This window comes from Panthera leo, chromosome A3, assembly GCF_018350215.1.
Source record: "Panthera leo isolate Ple1 chromosome A3, P.leo_Ple1_pat1.1, whole genome shotgun sequence".
Taxonomy (NCBI): Eukaryota; Metazoa; Chordata; class Mammalia; order Carnivora; family Felidae; genus Panthera; species Panthera leo.
In genome coordinates, this window is record NC_056681.1 from 34,119,916 (window position 1) to 34,139,599 (window position 19,684).

At 41.6% G+C, this 19,684-nt stretch overlaps 1 protein-coding gene across 1 annotated transcript in view; it reads left to right on the plus strand.

Annotated features, from left to right (window-relative positions):
• The window catches only part of PLCB1 (phospholipase C beta 1), a 697,918-nt gene that overhangs the window by 201,300 nt on the left and 476,934 nt on the right, over window positions 1–19,684 (plus strand). The window lies entirely within an intron of this gene.

Consider the following 19,684-nt stretch of genomic DNA (forward strand, 5'->3'; position numbering starts at 1 on the left):
GTGAAAAGACCGAAACACAATTGAAATTACATCGGTTTCCCCTAGAAGTCAAACTATGAAGCACTTTAAAGTCTGTAAACTAAGCAGGTGGATAGACTTGTGTTCTGGAAGAGGTTGGTTGGCTCAGTTGGGTGGGGCTCAGTGTAATGGCTCTGTTCTCCACTAGATGGCACTGCTTAGCTTATTGGGGTGGATTGTTGTGGCATTTGTAGGTGTGAATGCACGCATGTGCTGCACAGGAGCATTGCAAATCGCATCACCCAGCTACCCAGTCTCTAGTATCAGAACTCTGTTCTCCCTGACCAGCAATTGCACACCCCTCCTTTGTCTCCAGCTTCCGTCCACTCCCCGCTTTTACATTATCCATTACTAAGCCATCAAGTTGCCAGGTGGCACCTCCCTCCTGAGTTTTATCTCAGGATAAAACTGTGCGCTGTGTTTTCCAACCACTCACTTTTGAGTTACTGCAGCCTTGACCTGTTCTGATCCTCTGGGAGAGGGTCTCACCAAGCAATGGCTGGGTACCCTACCACCCCCAAGAAATTTTGTGAGACCATGCTGCTGCCGATGCCCAGAGACTGTGGTTGGGTGCCAGCCCGCCCCAGAAAAAGTTTACAGGATCATGTAGTGGCAACGTTTCAGGGATTATCGTAAATCACAACACACATCTGGCACCAGGCTTCCCATTTAATGTCCGTGCTCCAACACCAATGATGTGGTTGCTCTCCAGGGTCCGCTGGGACCTTTGCCTTTGGGGAGGCCACATAGCCTCTACCAAATGTCCTCCCAGCAGGGGAACTGCCTCTCTCCTTGTGGCCCAAGGCTCCCTTGGATTTTGCTCTCTGCAACTGGGGATTCTCTGTTTCCACCAGAGCACCACCAGGTATCAAGCTGTGGAGTTTCTGACTCTGTGTTCCCCCTGTTTATAGAGTCTGATTGGAATTTATACCCTCTCCTTTTACTTTCTCCCTGTTTTTGTTCAGTCCCTTGTGTACTCTTTCTTTTGTCTCCAGCTGCTTTTTGGTGGAGGGATTGCTTTCCTGTACTCTGCCCCCATCTCCAAACTCTCTCCACAAGCAAAAACTGCTCCCTACCCTCCGTGGCTTCTCTTTCTCCCAGTTCACCTCTCTGCGGTGCATACCTGCTGAGTTCTGTAGTTCAGGTTGTAAAGATTATTGTTTTAATCTTCAAATCAGTGTTCTAGGTGTACAGGATGGTTTAGTGTTGATCTGGCTTTATTTCAGGGATGAGAGATACAAAAAAACTTCCATGCTTGTCCTCCATCTTGGCCCGTCTCCTAGAAGCATTGTATTTAAATGATGTCCCTAATAATTCTAATAGACAGAACCAGAATAATAATAAAAAAATAACAAATGACAATGGCTAAGAACAATTAACCACAACTTACATGCTAAACACTGCTTTAAGGATTTTCTATGCATCAGATGATTTAATCAATGTATTTGATCAAATACAGACCTATGAAATAGTCATTATTACTATCCCGTTATACAGAAAAAAGAAAGTGGGGTGCAAGAAAATTAAGTAATTTGCCCAAGGTCACCCAGCTGGTGAATGGCAAAATTTGAACCCAGGCTTCTGAGTTGGCAATCTCATAGCCACATTGGGAAAACTAAATAGGATGATATGAAACAAGATATTAACTTAAACTTATATCACAGTGTGGGTTTCTATTTTATTATCATGAGTATAACTTTTTTGGTAATAACTAAGTCATGCATTTCTTTAGGCTTTGAAAGCATTTGTGCTGCATTTTATAAATTCTAACTTATTTATGGAATTGTCTTAAACACATGGAATCTACTGGAGTAAACGATTTCATGAAATAGACTTAAAAATTTATAAAATGCATATGAGACTTTTTAAGATTCATAATTATAATATTATGCCATTTGCTAAAAAGTAAAGGATATCTGAGTTTAAGTACTGAATTGACTAATTAAAAAAATTTTTTTGGCAAAATTACACCTAATGCCTGAAGTATTCCATACCATTCTTAAGCGGGAAATTAATTCAGACATACACTTTATTTTCTAAAGAAACTTATTCTGGGAGCACCTGGGTGGCTCAGTCATTTAAGAATCTGACTGACTTGGGGCGCCTGGGTGGCACAGTCGGTTAAGCGTCGGACTTCAGCCAGGTCACGATCTCACGGTCCGTGAGTTCGAGCCCCGCGTCAGGCTCTGGGCTGATGGCTCAGAGCCTGGAGCCTGTTTCCGATTCTGTGTCTCCCTCTCTCTCTGTCCCTCCCCCATTCATGCTCTGTCTCTCTCTGTCCCAAAAATAAATAAACGTTGAAAAAAAAAATTAAAAAAAAAAAGAATCTGACTGGCTCAGGTCAGACCTTGTGGTTCACAAGTTCAAGCCCCAAGCTGGTCTCTGTGCTGACAGCTCAGAGCCTGGAGCCTGCTTCTGTTTCTGTGTCTCCCTCTCTCTCTGCCCCTCCCTGCTCATGCTCTGTCTCTCTCTCTCTCTTCTCAGAAATAAATAAACATAAAATAATTTTTAAAGATACTTATTTTCTCAGTAAGGAAACTATGCTTAAGTGTTAATATTTACACTTTAATATTTTTTTTTTCTGTCCGCAAGATGAGGAAGAGTAATTACATGGCTAAAAGTGAGTTCCTGGCACCTCAAGCCACACAGGTGTCCTTAGCAAGGAGATCTGCCTGTTTTGGTACATTGTGATTATTGCTGCTTAGTTACAGATGAAGGGGAGCAGTGAAATAAGGGCAGTCAGTGTCCAGTCTTTTACTAAGGCTCTAGTGCCCAAGAAACTAGAGGCTCCAGAGTGTCAGTGATGTGGGATAGTGGTGGTTCTTCCGGAGCAATTCACAGTGCTAAGAATTATCAGTGGCTGTTTGTTTCTATTTCTCAAATACTTAATTTTATTAAATTTTATTAATAGATAATACATTCACATGATTCTAAAATATGAAAGATAGGATTTTAACAATGACAATTATTTACAGAACTTGGCACATTCATCGGAAAAGCTCAAGTACTATCCCGTTTCTCCATGGGATTATATCCTGCCCGTTGTCATTATTTTGTTAATGTTCATGACATGTATGCCTTTTTTTTTATCAATACCCTTTTGCAAGGAAAAGCAATAAAATAGCCCAGTACCAGGATACTTGTCGAGTCGAGTGTAGCTGTGGTACAGGTTCTTTGTTGTATTGATTCCCTTTGCACTTTGTGATGTGTAGGGATGTGATGGTCAAGAGCCCAATTCGCACAGCTGGAACGAGGATGGTAAACTTGAAAGCCACCAACAAAGAAATTTTCTTTACCCAGCTGTCAGAACAAGGGCGGTTTTTAAAATTTTTATTTTCTACACTAATCGTTCTTCTTTGTGATATATTTTATACAGGGTGAAGTGCATAAATCTCAAATATCTCTCTGAAAGAATTTTGACAAGATTATACACCTGTGTAGCAATAAAGTATGTCAAGAAAGAACATTATCATGGCCCCGGAAAGTTCTCTTTTTCCCTCTTCCAGGCAGTGTCTCTCCTGGCTAGCCCTGCACGTGTATGAATACCCACAGACAACTATCATCCTATCACCCAGCTCAGTGTTACCTATTCTTGCCCTTCATCTAAGTGGAATCACAGGGCATGTTTTTGTACATCTGACTCCTTTCACTCAACATAATGCTTTAAGATCCATCTGTGTTGCTTCATGCTGTGTTATTCTTGTTTACTGCCGTGTACTATTTCTTCGATGATTTTTACCACAGTTTATCCATTTTCCAATTGATGGACATTTGGGTTGTTTCCAGGTTTGAGCTGTTATAAAGAAATCTGCTGTGAATAGTCTTGCATGGATCTTTTTGTGGACATACGTTTCCGTTTCTCTTGGGTAATTACCTCGGAGTGGGCTTGTTGTGTCGTAGAGTAGGTGTCCATCTAACTTTATTAGAAAGTTCCTAACAATTTTACAAAGTGTTTGTGTCATTTCACATTCTCACCAACAGTGAATGAGTGACCAAGAATGCTCCTGATCATAATGAGAAGTTGTCACCTGCTCCTTATGTGGGCAGCTCTTCAGTCTGAAATATCACTGAGCTGGAGAGAGTAGGAGGGAGTAACAGGCTGGGGAGGGGAGGCAATGGAATTAGAGCACCAGTGCACTGGAGAGGTAATTCATCCTTCCACTGCCAGCAGGCCGAGCACATTTGCTCCCAGAACTACTACTCAGCCCAGTGATGCCTGCCAACCTTCCATTAAGAGTTCCACTATCAGCAGACTGGCTGTGTTACAGAATTAACTCCGAGACTGGCTTTCAGCCCACCTGCACCTTGACCTCATCTCTGCTTGTTCTCTCTCACACCCACACTGCATTCATCTAGCTCTACAAAGTCTGCCCTTCTGTTTTTGGCAATTAGCTGGTTGGTCCTCTTTATCACTGAAGACTTTTTGTCACGAGTGCTCCCACTTAATAACAGTGTGTAACTTTGGGCAAATTATCTAACATCTTTCAGCTTCTGTTTCCTCATCTATAAAATGGGGATAAGAATGCCGTGAGCATTAACAAGTTATCACAGCTAGGAATGCCTAAAAAGGCTTCTGCACAGGCTCCAGCACACATAGTGCATGCTCAGTGAGTGCTGACTATTCTATTCCCAGCATGGCCCCTCTGGCTGTACTTTTATATATGACCATCTCTCCACAGCCCTGGTCTCCTGAATGGATAATTCTGGCAAAAGACCCTCTCTGGAACTGCCCTAGGAATTCTTGCCGAGGTGTCCCCCTTTCCAAGGCTCAGCCCCAAAGTGTCACTCTGAGAAGTGGTTAATAGGACACAGGAAACATTTCTACTGCAGACTTTAAATTCCTACCAGCTTGATCTGGATTTCCTGTGGATTTCCTATGCCATATTTCCAAGATGAAGATTAAATTTTAAGGATTGTATGCTGAATATAGATCTCCATTGTGCATTTTCAAGGGTTTTAATACATTATTAAACTCTAATTTTGACACATAAAGAGCATCTTCCTTTAAAACTTGTTAGCACATGTGGAGGACCTGGACACTGTTATTCTTCATTCCTGATATTCCTATGATATCAGGTGCCTTTCTTATTCACAACAGAGAGGGTTTAAACTGTCATCTAATAGTTGCACGATTTCTTCCAAGCTCTTCATTCTGCAGTGTTCAGGCAGGACTCCCCCACCCCCCACCCAGCCAGACTAGCTGCTCACTCTCATTCCCTGCTGCCTCACTCCGGCGTTATGCTTGGTACCCTCAGCCTGCATCCCTCTTTGTCCTGTCCCCATGGGATCCCTCCCACCATACATACATACATACATCCCATGCTTCTCTTCTCTGTGCCTTTATACCCGGCACCCCTGTGGCTAGTGAGGACCTCCTCTCACCAACTTGAAAGCACTGCCAAATGCTCTTTCCCTGGTTTTGCTGCTCCCTTCACAGCAAAGCTCTTTCAGAGAGTCGTCTTCACACAGAATCTCCCTCTCCTCCCATTCTCACCTCCACTCACATACTCTTCTGAAAAGTTCTTATCACAGTTACCAAAGTCCAACATGTTGTTTTCTGTTTTCATCTCACTTGGCTCTTTAAGCATTGGGTGCCTGGCTGGCTCAGTCGGTTAAGCGACCGACTTTGGCTCAGGTCATGATCTTGCAGTTCATAGGCTCGAACCCTGCATTGGACTCTGTGCTGACAGCTCAGAGCCTGAAGCCTGCTTCGGTTTCTGTGTCTACCTCTCTCTATGCCCCTCTCTGCTCTGTCTCTGTATCTCTCAAAAATAAACAAACATTAAAAAATATTAAGCATCACTTGCTGTGGCTGATGGGTCTCCTTCTTCCTTGAAATTGGCCCTGCAGTTTCCAGGACACCATAGTTGCTGCTTTTTGGGCTAGAATTCTCTTCTCCCAGATCTTCGTGTTGATGTCACTTCTCCTCATGGACTGAACTTGTTTTTGGAGGCCTTCCAAGTTCCAGACTGTCCTAACCAAAACAGCCACCTTCACCTCCTTGCTTCACTTTTTACTTAAAACAACAACAACAACATCAACAACAACAACAACACTTGTCCGTTCCTGATGTTCTCATTTACTTATATACATATTACTATTTCATAGGAGAGTTTGCAACTATCAAATCGCACATTTGGCAAAAACGATAGCTGACATTTATTGATGACCTGCCATTTGCAAGTTACTGCACTAAGCAGGCATTAGCTCATTTAAAATTCATGATAACCTTACAAAGTAGGAATTGGGCTCCTCATTATACATATGTGGAAACTGAGGTACAGAGAAGTTCAGTGACTTGCACTTGGTCTCAAAGCTGTAAGTACCAGCGTGAGAATTCAGACCTGGCCACTCTGGTGGCCAGATCTGTGATAAACGTTACCAAGATGAAAGCCATTGGGTTATGCTGCTCCCCCAGGCTTTCCGAGAGTACACTGAGAAATTGGGTGGAACAGAACATCTTCAAATGACACCAACTGGAGAGAACTAACATTTTATGTTTCCTCTGGAGCCCTGAGAATTTCAAGGTTTGGCTTTGTGATGACTTAGGAAGTAATAGATCATACACAGTGAGGTATTCATCTCAATTTGCATTGAGTGGGGCAAGCGTTTATGAAATGATAAAGTGCATGGTAAGTCTTGCATAAGTCTTAGAATAGGGGTATAAATTTCTAAACCTCGTAGTTTATAAATAAGATATATGTTAGTTTACTTGTTCATGAATCATTAATCTAAGACGAGCCAGAAGTAGTTCCCAATTAAAACAAAATAAGAAAGATAAGCTGGTCTATAGTTTCTTTTCTTTGACTCCACTTAATCATTAAAGCCAAAGCTTTCACGGACTGTTGGCAAGGGAAAGCAGGTTGTAACACATCTCGTAGCTAAAGAGAGCAGGTGTTTCCCACCTGTTCCGTTTCAACTCCCAGGCTGAACTTTGCCTTCTTTCCACAAATCCACAGCACACTCCGTGGGCTTGTTAGTGCTCCTGTAAACTGTCAGCTTGTTGCTGCCGAGACTGCATAGCTCTGAGCCAGAGCCAACCCACCCAGAAACCATGACGTAGGCCTAACCTGTTTCCAGTAAATCCCATCTCTGCCTCTTGAGTGACTCCCTAAGGCATCCTCATCTCCCACCTGCTGCTTCTCCCCCCAAAAAGAGACCAACAATTCTTTGGAAGTGTTATATTAATGACTCATAGACAGCCCCTCCCAGAATCGTTTGCATTTTGAGGAAGAGGACAATTACAGAGGCAGATGTGGAGCCACAGAAGGTGAAAAGTCTTTATTATTTAGCTACAATAGACTTTGAGAACCCTCAAATCCCAACCGGCCAGTAACCCAGTCCATCTGGGTATCTGAGGGTTAGCTTTATACAACTGGATTCCCAGTAAAGTGTTGGAGCTGTTCATTAACCTTCCCAAAATGTTCCTCTCGTCTGTACTTCCTCCCTATTCTCATGGTGACCCCCTCTTTGAGGATCTCATTAATCTTCTTGTCCAGCTTTTTGGACTGGAATGTACCCACCATACACATGGGCTCTGGATAGCACACACATTCTAACCTACTGGGTCTGAGGTAGAGCCATCACTGGGAGGTGTGTGTGTGGGGTGCTGATGCTTCTCAATCCTGAGCATGCATCTGAAGGCACCGAGGGTTGTTAAAATACAGATTTCCGGGCCCCACTGCAAGACATTCTGATCCAGTAGATCTTGGATGGAGCCCGGGAATTTGCATTTCTAACAAGTTCCCCAGTGATGCTGATACTGCTGGTCTGGGACCCACACTTTGAGAACCACTGTCCTAGATTATCACAGGAACCCCTGATTTGTCTTTCTTCTCCCTCTACTTTGTTGTTTCCCTACCACCAGAATTATCCTTCAAATTCCAAATGATAATTTTGTGTTTTTTTTCTCACCTTGTTTATAAAGCTGCTTAATGGTTTGTGATGGGTCACTTAATACACCTCTAGACTCTAACATGTTGTAACACATGGTTAATAATCAGCAGCCCTAAGACAGAATTTTTGTCAGGACCCTGTCTGTCTAATGGCAACTGTGAGATACAGTTCACCCAGTGCACTTTTATCTGTATTTAACAATGCCTTAAGTGGTTCTTCATTTCGGCGACTTAGGCAGATTACAAAAGCATTTGTCGAGAAGGAATAAGCATACAGTCCAGAATGACGTCTACAACGTTTTAGTGATCCATAACTAAGACATAATATCAACTACGAACTCATCATGCTGTACAGCAGAATTCTGCTGTCAACTCCCAAAGCCATTGTCTTGAGAAATTGGCCCGCGTCAGCAAGAGAAGCTGCACTATTCTGTTGTGACCCGAACTTGTCTTTGCTCTGGTATAGTTCTTCTAAGTGTCTACTGTGAGACCCATGCCATTTCTTTTCCCAACCGCTAGATGCAAGGGTTATTTGTTGCTGCTGCTGTATGTTTTGTTGTGGGGATTTGGGTCCTAATTCTTTTTCTTTGAATCTGTGAATATTCCAAGTGCAGTCCATAAAGAGGCTTGACTTGCCTCCAGGACGCACTGCCAGATGCTGGCTTCCAGTTTTGCTAACTGATCCGAGAGATGGATTTTGTGGGTTTGTTTGGTCTCGCCACTTGTGCCAGCTGGGCACAATGTCCTTAGTCTACCTTCTTTGCACACAAGTACCAAAGGGAACCTATTACTCCTCTCCCTTGGATCAGAACAGTCACGTTATTTACGGAGTCTGAGCTAAAATTTGATTTCCTCATTGCACGATGTTCTGGCTTTCTTGGTAAATCCACCTCCATTACTATTTTGTCATTTCATGTCCAGGTTCTTCTGGGGCTTCTGATAGCCTTTGAGGCCTTTGTGGCTTTGGTCTTCCTTTTCAGCCTCAGATCCTGGCACGGTGGTGCTTCTACTCTAGCCACTGCCTAAGGAGCCATCAAGTCATGTGCCTTCCTAATTTTACTCACTTAGCTCCCTTCCCAAAATGCCCTCTGTGGTGTCTCCTCTCCCGATCTCCATTCCAACCTGGTTACACCCACACAGGCAGTCCTACCCAGATCTTGAACTGAATCTTGTTGAGCCCATTGAAAATCAGGTGGTGTGTCCCCAAAAGGCAATGGATTCTAACTTGTCTCATTCTTTTTTTTTTTTCCTTTGGGTCTGGTTTTCATAGGAATGTGTGTGAGGGAGGAAGGAGGTATTTGCTGCAGGCAAATGTTTGAACATTCAGGCCGACTTCGGGGGGAGAAGCAGATGAGGGTTGGTTAAATGCGGGCATAGTCGATGCAGAGTTGGCATGTTGAAAGGAATGTTTGCCCCTAATGATCTCTGCTTGCTGTTTGTAAGACCGGGAGCCATTAAAAGTAAAAAACTACTCTAACCAACCTGACATTTGTTTTTTTGGTATACTTGGTACATGGTATACTCCTTCCTCACATTTTTAGAGTTTTTGAAAGTGAGGAAGATTCGACAACAGAGTCAGCTCTTCCTTCACTGTTCACTACCCTCCAGTAGAAAAAAGGAAAGAGCTGGGCTGTTTGTTTTGTTTTTTTTTTTTTTTTATGCGTTGACACAGATTCACTGGAAGGATGTGAAATGGATTACAGTTTGAAACTTGAGTTCCTGTTACTCTTTACTGTCTTTTGTGTTTTCAGCCATAGGTATCCTTGATTGAAACTATATATTATTCATGTCAGGGGACAAATCCCCATTTAGAACTGTGATGTTCTCAGTAGACACTTAGAATGTCCATATACCTAAAAGGGAGCTAAAGCCTCATCAGACCTGATGTTTAAAAATAGCTTAGTTTTGGGGCGCCTGGGTGGCTCAGTAAGTTGAAGTGTCTGACTTCGGCTCAGGTCATGATCTCTCGGTTTGAGAGTTTGAGCCCTGCATTGGGCTCTGTGCTGACAGCTTGGAGCCTGGAGCCTACTTTAGATTTCGTGTGTGTCTCTCTCTGCCCCTCTCCGGCTTGCTGTCTGTCTCTCTCTCTCGAAAATAAACAAAAATAAATAAATATTTTAAAAAATAGCTTATTTTTAATTACAAGCATACTACTGAACAGAAGCTTCCCTCGTCAAGGCTGTGAAATCCGGAGCCTTGAGTAGCAATGAGGTCAGTCACCTGACCAGACCACCTTTGGGGTCAGTGTTCCCAGCTCCTGCTGTGACAGGTGCTGACACAAGTCCTGGGCATTGGAGGATGTTCAGCAGCAACCCCCTGCCCTCTGCCCACTAGATGCCAGTACCACTCACCAGAGTGACAACCAGAATGTCTCCAGACTCTGCCAAATGCCCAGGGCTGGAGGGAAGAGCACTGGCAGCAAAATGGCTCCCTGTGGAGAACCATTGGTCTATTGAGAGTCTAAAAGTGAGATGGGTGACAGCCAGGTCTGTCCCTGAAACTTGTCCAACCATGAAGAAAAGTCGAGTATTCTGGAGTATAGAGACCACATTCTTTTCATGATATCACCGTTTCCCTTCCCCCTCATTTTAGCCAGACTTTTATAATGAAGTGCTCCTCAGGCATCTACAATGGCAATAGAGAGGGGAGCCTGTGTGGCTCAGTCAGTTAAGGCTCTGACTCTTGATTTAGGTTCAGGTTATGATCTCATGGCAGTGCGATTGATTGAGCCCTGCATCAGGCTCTGTGCTGGGCATGGACCCTGCTTAAGATACTCTCTCTCTCTCTCTCTCTCTCTCTCTCTCTCTCTCTCCGCCTCTCCCACTTCCCCTCCCCTCTTGCACTTGCTCTCTCTCTCTCTCAAAACAAACAAACAACAACAACAAACGCAATATTTAAAATAGCAAAAGAGGAAAGACTCCGTGGTTTCTATTTTGAGGAGTTCAGTGAGGTTAAGAATGATCCTGTAAAGTAAGGCTGAGCACATGAATGTTTTATGTCAGATTGTGGCAGGATACACAATTTTAAAGCAGGTTTAATAGTGTCCCAGATTTCTGGTATCTGTTCAAGAAGAAAATAATTTATTGAATACAACTTCCTGGAATTATGAAGATGGAGATAGGAACACTATTCAAATGGTTACCCCCCAGTCATAGGCCTGACTAAACGAATTTAAACCTTTTCCTGCTGACAGACTTCACCCTTCCAATGTTCTTCCTCAATTTGGCCTGACCTCCCAACTCCTTCGTATTTGTCTGTGATCGGAGGCCTACATAAGATAAAGATAATTAAGCCAGTCAGATTTTTAAGGCTTGAATAATTAATAACTATGATTTTGGCATTTTAAGAATGTTCTGTTGACCTTGTTCTTTGTTCAGTGATAAAAATTAAATGCATCAGAGCAAGGCCGTTAGTGTGATAAAGATGTCATTTATGTTTCCTAACGTTCTCTTCTTTTTAGTTTACACCGCCCACTTTGAGCCTTCTCCCCAAATAATCATTAGTTATTATTTGAGCTCTTAAACACACACCTCCTTAAACTGGTACTGTGTTCTTAAATTATCAAGGCAGTGACAAGCACGATTTAGTCCCGGAACTCTTAATCTGCCTTATAGTAAAACTAACATGTGCTTTTAAATGAGCTGTTAAACCAACCCCCGGACTTTTGGGGTGAAAAGCATTGTCTTGTCCCAGGAGCTCAAATTGCCTTCGACAGTTGCCTTTGAATCGCAGTGAGAAGTGTGTTCCTTCTCCCAAAAAGGGGGGCAACGGTAGCAGTCGTGCCCCTAAAGGCTTCTCCAGTTCCGAAAGGCAATTTCCTTTCTCTCCAGAAGAAATCAAAGAGGCGAGACAGACATCCTCTGGACAAGAACTCAAGAAGAAAATGCTCAGCTAGGTAGAGAGCTCGCTAGCTGGAGAGATAGAAGAAGGATGCAGAATGGCAGAAAAAGTGGAATTTTAAAGTGTTTGCGGGGTGTAGGAGAGATGACTGTAAACAAAGCCAAGAGCTAAATATAGAAACCATGGAAATAAATAGCCCTAGGTCCCAGGATAGCCTGAGCTTTGATGCTAAGCAGCAAAAACAGCTCCAAAAGGATTCCTGTGTAAAGCTATAAACAGGAAAGGATTAAGAATATGCTGATTAAGAGAAACAAACATGGTTTACCTCTGGATTTTACTATTTATGGAATAAAAGGCAAGAATGTCAGAGCAAGCATTTTGTATAATTAAAATTCTGGAGTGTCTGGAGGAAAAAAGGGGTAGAGTCCATTGTCTTGAAATGTCTACTGCATAATCTGTTGCAACCTTTGAAAGGGTAGGTGCCTTATTCTAATCATGCTTGCTCATTAGTAAAGAAACCTTGGACATGAGCTCTGAGGAGCAGGGCCGAAATCAAACCAGAAGGCAGAAGAGAGAATGAAGGGAGAATCTAATTGGAGCTAGATGATGTGTCTAAAGTACACTCTATGTGTGCTTCTCTTTTTCATTTTCTTGGTTCAGTTTTCATGGAAATTTCCACGAGTTTGAGTGAGACTGGGCACAGAATGGACAGAAGTCTTAGTTTATTTGCTGTAAATTTGAGAATGTGGCTTTATTAGAGGAGTTGAAATGGTCCAAAAATATAAGTGGAGTGGTCTATCAAAATATTGTTATACCTACTGTTTCTTTCAGAGATTCTTACATTGTTATTGTTACTATTAGAATGGATGGATTTAGACCTTAAAGTTAAGACAAAGCATAAGGTTGGTGAATTTTTTAAGTTATACCTCAACTTAATTCTATGAAAAGATATCTATGAAATATCAGGTTTGCTTTAGTTTGAAGTGGTTAGAAGAAAAAAAGGACCTGGCTCCTTAAGTAGCCCGGTGGCAAGATGGTAAATCTCATGCCACAGGAGAAAAAGATGAGGAGGATTTTGGGAGGACACACTGCGAGCTTCTGTTGAAGAAGAGGTGTACGCAGTTGTGAGTAGGGGATAACATTCTGGAGCAAGCCACAAAGCACTCTCAGAGAAGGAGAATTATTCGCGCAGGGACTCTATCGTCTTTTACCAATGCTCATCTGATTACTACTGAACATACAAGTCCTGGTGATACACACATGCACAGAGAGAATGTTCTTCCTCTAGATAGAGGAAGCCTGCTAGCAATTGATCTACTGTCCATTCTCCTTGTATGCTTTTTAGCTCCCCCTTGCAGCTAGGTGTGTCTGGGAGAACTTTTTTAGAGGGAAGGGCATGTACTCCTTCAATCTTCCTTCTCTTCCGTCACCATTATGAGTTGTGTTTGAACAGCCATCTCTACCAGGAGGTAGAAACCACATGCGGAGAATTGAGAAACTATCGCATCGTAAAAGTTGGGACAACCCTACCCAGCCTGGACTCCTATCTCCAGGCTCTTTTTTTTTTTAATGCTTATTTATTTTTGAGAGGGACAGAGACAGAGAGAGACAGAACATGAGCAGGGGAGGGGCAAACAGAAAGGGAGACACAGAATCTGAAGCAGGCTCCAGGCTCGGAGCTGTGAGCACAGAACCTGACGTGGGGCTCGAACTCACGAAACGTGAGATCATGACCTGAGCTGAAGTTGGACACTTAACTGACTGAGTCACCAAGGCACCCTTCCAGGGGGAGAGATATGAGTCTTTATCCTATATAAACTACTGTTATTTTGGCCTTTTTATCCCCTTTTACTTGAACATAAACTTAACTGATACACATCCACTATGATTAAAGTAGGATTAAAAGACATTTAATTACTACTTAGAAAGTTATATTATTGTCTCAGTTTGTGCTAAAACTAGGGCAATATCTTGGCTTAAAAACAGATATCAATCACTCAAATGTATTTGAACGTGTATGAATTACAAAGAAGCATGAAATGGAATTTTGGCCCTCGAGTGATTTTCTTTAAAATGAAAAAACAATGGGGCGCCTGGGTGGCTCAGTGGGTTGAGCGTCCGACTTCGTCTCAGGTCGTGATCTCACGGTTTGTGAGTTCGAGCCCTGCGTTGGGCTCTGTGCTGATGGCTTGGAGCCTGGAGCCTGCTTCAGATTCTGTATCTCCCTCGTTCTCTGCCCCTCCCCCACTTGCACTCTGTCTCTCTCTGTCTCAAAAATAAAATAAACATTTAAAAAATTAAAAAAACAAGACATTAAAAAATGTGCGCACATGCACACATTCACACATATACATTTATATACACACATACACACATGCAAAACAATGTAGAACATTACATTGTGTAGCAGTTCAATACAATAGAACCAGTGGAGCAAGGAGCAAAAGATTAGCACACACAGTGAAATCCTCAGCTGCTCAGAGGACACAGCTCAAAGAGACTAGGGAGTCTTGGCAGAGAATTAGGTTTTGAAGATTAGAAGGAAAGATTAGACAGGTGACAAGAAGGGGAAATGGGATACAGTGAATATATTGTCAACAAAATGAAAAAATTTTAGGTTATCTCAATATGACATAGTTGAAGTCAAAATTCTGGTTAAAGGATCTTTTGCTAACATTCATTTCTCTCAGTCGGTCTCAATGGAATGCATAAGCTGCCATGAGAGACCACACAGTTCCCCTGGTGGAATTTTAGGAAAACTATGCAGTTAGTGTCTGCATTTTTTTCTATGAAGAATCCTTACTTTGTCTATATCCACTTGCAGTTCTGTGGTCAAAGAGATGAGGGAATGATTGCAGTGTGGTGACCATGTCTGGAAAGGAGGAAAGCTCGGCAGCACGCTTTTGTTATTGCTGGCTGCAATGCTCGTGGAAATTGGAAAAGTTAGAGCATTTGAAAAGGTGAAGCGAGAGGAGCTAAGGAAGAGGGAGAAATGTGACAAAGAGGTTTGGTAAGACCAGGTGGAAGATCAGTACACTGAGGAAAAAAATAGGGAGGTTGGAACGGGCTGTGGGAAAAGTACCAAACACGGTCCAGTTGAGGAGGAAGAGAATCAGAGAATCAAAAAGAAGCATAGGAAACAGAAATAAAATTGTCTTTACTCACGATGAGAAGATATTTTATGTAGGAAACCCTAAAGTATCTACCATAAAATCCGGACTCTTGATTTTGGCTCAGGTCATGATCTCATAGCCCTGAGATCAAGTCCTGTATTGAGCACTGCACTGGGTGTGGAGTCTGCTTAAGATTCTCTCTCCATTGGGGCACTTGAGTGGCTCAGTTGGTTGAGTGTCCAACTCTTGATTTCAACTCAGGTCATGATCTCACAGTTTGTGGGTTCAAGCCCCACATCGGGCTCTATGGTGACAGCATGGAGCCTGCTGGGAATTCTCCCTCCTTCTCTCTGCTGCTCCCCAGTCCCCTGCTCGCAGCACTCTTTTTCTCGAAATAAACAAACATTTAAAAAAATATACTATCTCTGTCTCTCTCTGTCTCTCTCTCTCTCCTTTTGCCCCTCCCCAACTCGTTCTCTTGCTATTACCCTCTCTCTTTCTGCCAAAAAAAGAGAACTCTATTCAAAATCATACCAAAATTTGAAATGCTTAAGATTAAGTTTAACATAGTATGTCAAGGATCTTGCAAGTAAAAAACTATAAAACACTGATGAACAAAGTCAAAGATCTGATAATAATCTTTCTGATAAAAAAATGAAATAAATTGGGAGACATTCTATGCTCATGGATGGAAAGGTTCAATGTGATAAAGATGTCAGTTCTTTTCAAGTGAGCTCTAGTTTCAGTGCAGTCCCAATTAAAATCCTAGAAAACTTCAAAAAAAATCAACAAACTTAAAAAAATTATATGGAAATGAAAAGAACTGAAAACAGCTAACACAATACTAAAAAGGAAGAACAAAGTTGGAGAACTCCCATTTTCTGATTTTGAGACTCACTGTAAAGCCACAGTAATCAACACACTTATACTAGTGAATGCTTGCTGTAACTGTAATTATATTCTGCCTAAATCAGAGAACTGGGTTAAGCCAGGTATGTTGAGATATCAGAGTCCGCAGTCATCTAGGGGTTTCAGTTTTACCATGTATAAAATGGAGATTAAATTAGTTCTCACAGTTTTTATCTTTTTTTAGCTTTCCATGTATGTTTCAAGGTTATCTAGAGAAATAATCTATCTATCTCCCTCTCTCTCTCTCTCTCTCTCTCTCTCTCTCTATCTATCTATTTATCTATCTTACAAGAAATTGGCTCCCATGGTTATGGAGGCTGAGAAATCCCACAATGCCCTGTCCAGTCCAAAGGCCTGAGAACCAGAGGAGCTGATGGCATAAGACTTAATCTGCGAGCAGAAGACTGTTTTCGCAGGTCAAACAGTCAGGCAGAGTATGAATTCTTACTTTCTCTGCCTTTTTGTTTTATTCAGGTTCTCAATGGGTTGGTTGATGACCATCCACATTGGGGAGAACTATCTGCTTTCCTCAGCCTAATGATTCAAATGCTAATCTCCATCCAGAAGCACCCCCACAGACATACCCAAAATTAATGTCTGGCCAAGTATCTGGATACAGTGTGGCCTGGTCAAGTTGACACATAAAAATACCCATCACAATGTTCTGTGATGTTTTATGATCTGAGATAGTGGAATTTGGCCTTTAAAACAAAAGGCCTTATTAGCCCTATATTAACTGGAGTATACTCCTATAAAAGATAAACTCCAGAATTTTGATGGCTTAATACAAGTATTTTTCACATACTTAAGAGTCTGGTTAATGTGTTTCTGGTCTGAAGATGGCTTTCTTTCATGTGGTAATTCAGGGTCTGTTCAATGTAGTGGTTCTGATATCTCTTAGGGTCTCCTTGACCACTAGATAGAAGAAAAATGGGAAAGAAAACAACTTGGAAATGACCCTCATCTCTTCCATTTACTTTCCATTTGTGAGAATTAGTCATAGGACCCTCCTTAAAAGAAAGGGGTGCTGTGAAATGTGGTTCATGATTAGGCAGTGATTTTCTGCAATTGTCTACACTGTGCAAGGCAAAGTGTAAAAGTTGGTGGAGTTAGCCACTTCTGCTTTAAGGTCTGCACCGCCTGTTAATGCTGACCTGCACAAACCCGCTCACCTGTGTGAAGAAAAGAGTGGTACCATTATAATACAGTCCTCTTTGGCCATCACCAAGTAAATTGGTGACATGAACCCTTTACGTTTGTGTGCCTTTTCAATGGTTTAATAATAATTCCATCAGAAAATGTTTTTAAAGCACTTGGGAATGCTTATGTATTACCAAAATAATATTAAGAAAACCACTACCTACATACAGTCACAGGATTTAAATGATCTTTCATGTAACAAAAGAGCCTTTTAATACTCTATTTTTCTTAACTTTAAAAATAGAATTGCAGAGGGACGCCTGGGTGGCTCAGTCGGTTAAGCGTCCGACTTCGGCTCAGGTCATGATCTCACGGTTCGTGAGTTCAAACCCCGTGGTGGGCTCTGTGCTGACAGCTTGGAGCCTGGAGTCTGCTTCAGTTCTGTATCTCCCTCTCTCTCTGCTCCTCCCCTGCTCGTGCTCTGTCTCTGTCTCTCTCAAAAATAAATAAACAGTAAAAAAATAGAATTGCAGAATAGATAAGAGATAAAGTGGAAACGTGTCTGGAATATATTTTACTTTGTATTTGCACTGATATAGTCTCTCTACCGTTGCTTATTTTCTCCTCTAGCCTCTTAATTTTTAGTAATTCACATATTTTGTTTAAAAAGTAGCATCTGATAGTCATAAAAATAAAATATTTTATTTAGATGACATTATATAACTTTTCTGAGTGCTTTAATATAAATATGACTGTTTATAAGCAAGGGAACTATTAAGAAGCAGAAAGCCTGGGGGCACCTGGGTGGCTCAGTCAGCTGAGCGTTTAACTCTTGATTTCGGCTCAGGTCATGATCCCAGGGTTGTGGGATCTAGTCGAGTTGGGCTCCATGCTGGGCACGGAGCCTGCTTGGGTTTCTCTCTCTCTCTCTCTCTCTCTCTCTCTCTCTCTCTCTCTTTCTTTCTCTCTTTCTCTCTCTCCTAATCTGCCCCTCTCCCCCACCTGCTCATGCTCTGTCTCTCAAAAGATTAAAAAAGTAAAAAATAAATAAAATTTAAAAAAAGAACCAGAAAGCCTGGAATTTCTTTCCACATGCTGTTTCCAATCTGTAAGTGTCCATTGCAGTGATACTCAAACTTCGGAGTATATCACAATCACCTGGAGTGTTTTATAACAGACATTGCTGGGTTCCCCTCTAGTTTCCAATTGAGTAAGTCTGGGATGGGGCCCAGGAATTTGTGTTTCCAACAAGTTCCCAGGTGATGCTGCTGCTGCTGTTCCAGGAACCCTTCTTTGAGAACCACTGATGTTCCTATGAAGTAATACCAAAAAAGGTAATGATAAAGGTATCATATCCACGCAATTTCTCAAAGGTTGGACTATTTAATGTGTCCCAGCTTTTGTACTAAAAAAAAAAAAATAATAATGCCGAAAGACATAAAGTGCTTAAGACTCAAGTTAATTTAATTCCATAATCATAAGGCAGAGTAGTACCAACTTTAGTACGTGGAGACTTCTGTACTTAATTTTGACTGACCCACATAGAGCAAATGTGATTCATCTGACTCAAAATTGAAAACCCAAATAACCTAGGTTGTGAAACACAGTAGGTGTTTATAATGGTGCCAAAAGAAGACAAATTGGTTATTTGAGTGATTGGAGGGATTAGGCCAAAGGTGCATAGGGAATAAGTTGCTCACACATTATGGAAAGTAGCAAGAAAATTACAATATGGAATATTTTCACTAAACATGAATCCAGGATTTGAGCTATACAAACTTAAGAATTTTGTCCTGGGTATTTACTTTCTTACAGAGTAACTAATTCTGAGGAAGATTTATTTATTTTTATCTAAGAAGAAGAAATATAATGTGCAATAATGTAAAAATGATCTGTCCCTTGAATGTTCAATACTTATGTTAAGGACTCATGAGTTATTTGTTCAGAAAGATTATATACCCAGGGATAGTGAACCTGGTCAAAATTTAGGCTTCACAGGAGATTATGAAATTCAGTTGTTCTAGACTCTAGAGAATAAATTAATTTATCATAAATGAAAAATTGTGGAATGAAGGGACAAGAGTTACAGTGGATTCCATTTTGAAAGTATGGACTTGGCAAATAGGACCCACTTCCAAAGACGAACAATGATGTTGATCAATAATGTGATTCTTTGAGGAGATGATCTGGAATGAGATCCCTCACACACTAGGAAGGTAGTAATCAAGCAGCAAAGGAAGCTAATGATTATTTCTTCTATTTTGCCCTTGATGAAAAAGTCTAGTACAATTATTTTTTTTCTTAACCCTATTTACAAAGGAGGCATTAAACATGAGAATGTCTTGATTTGAAGGAAGAAGAGGATACAAAGAAATTCTCCCCAGCATTTTGCCAAAGACAATTTTCTTTTAGAGCAATTCCACTCTTCAACTGCTCCCTATTTTATTGTCCAAGTTAATATTTCAGAAAAGTTATCCAAAGACTGACTTTTGTGGTTGTCTTTCTTGGCACCATTCTATGGCTTCTGTGTGTTTTCAGAGTATTCTTCTGCCTTTGAATAGGTGAAGTTCATGTGTAAGCATGTATAGAAACTCAAGGTCAGTGCCCTCAGTTTTTCAAGGAATCATCTCTTTACAACTGCCATCATCATCAAGGAGCAGATGGGGCCCTTCTGTTTCTTTCCCTTCTTCCCCATTTACACTATTGTGTCCCTCCTTCCTGCCCTGACTCCCTATAGGAATGGCCAATTTAGGAGATGTTCCCAGTGTA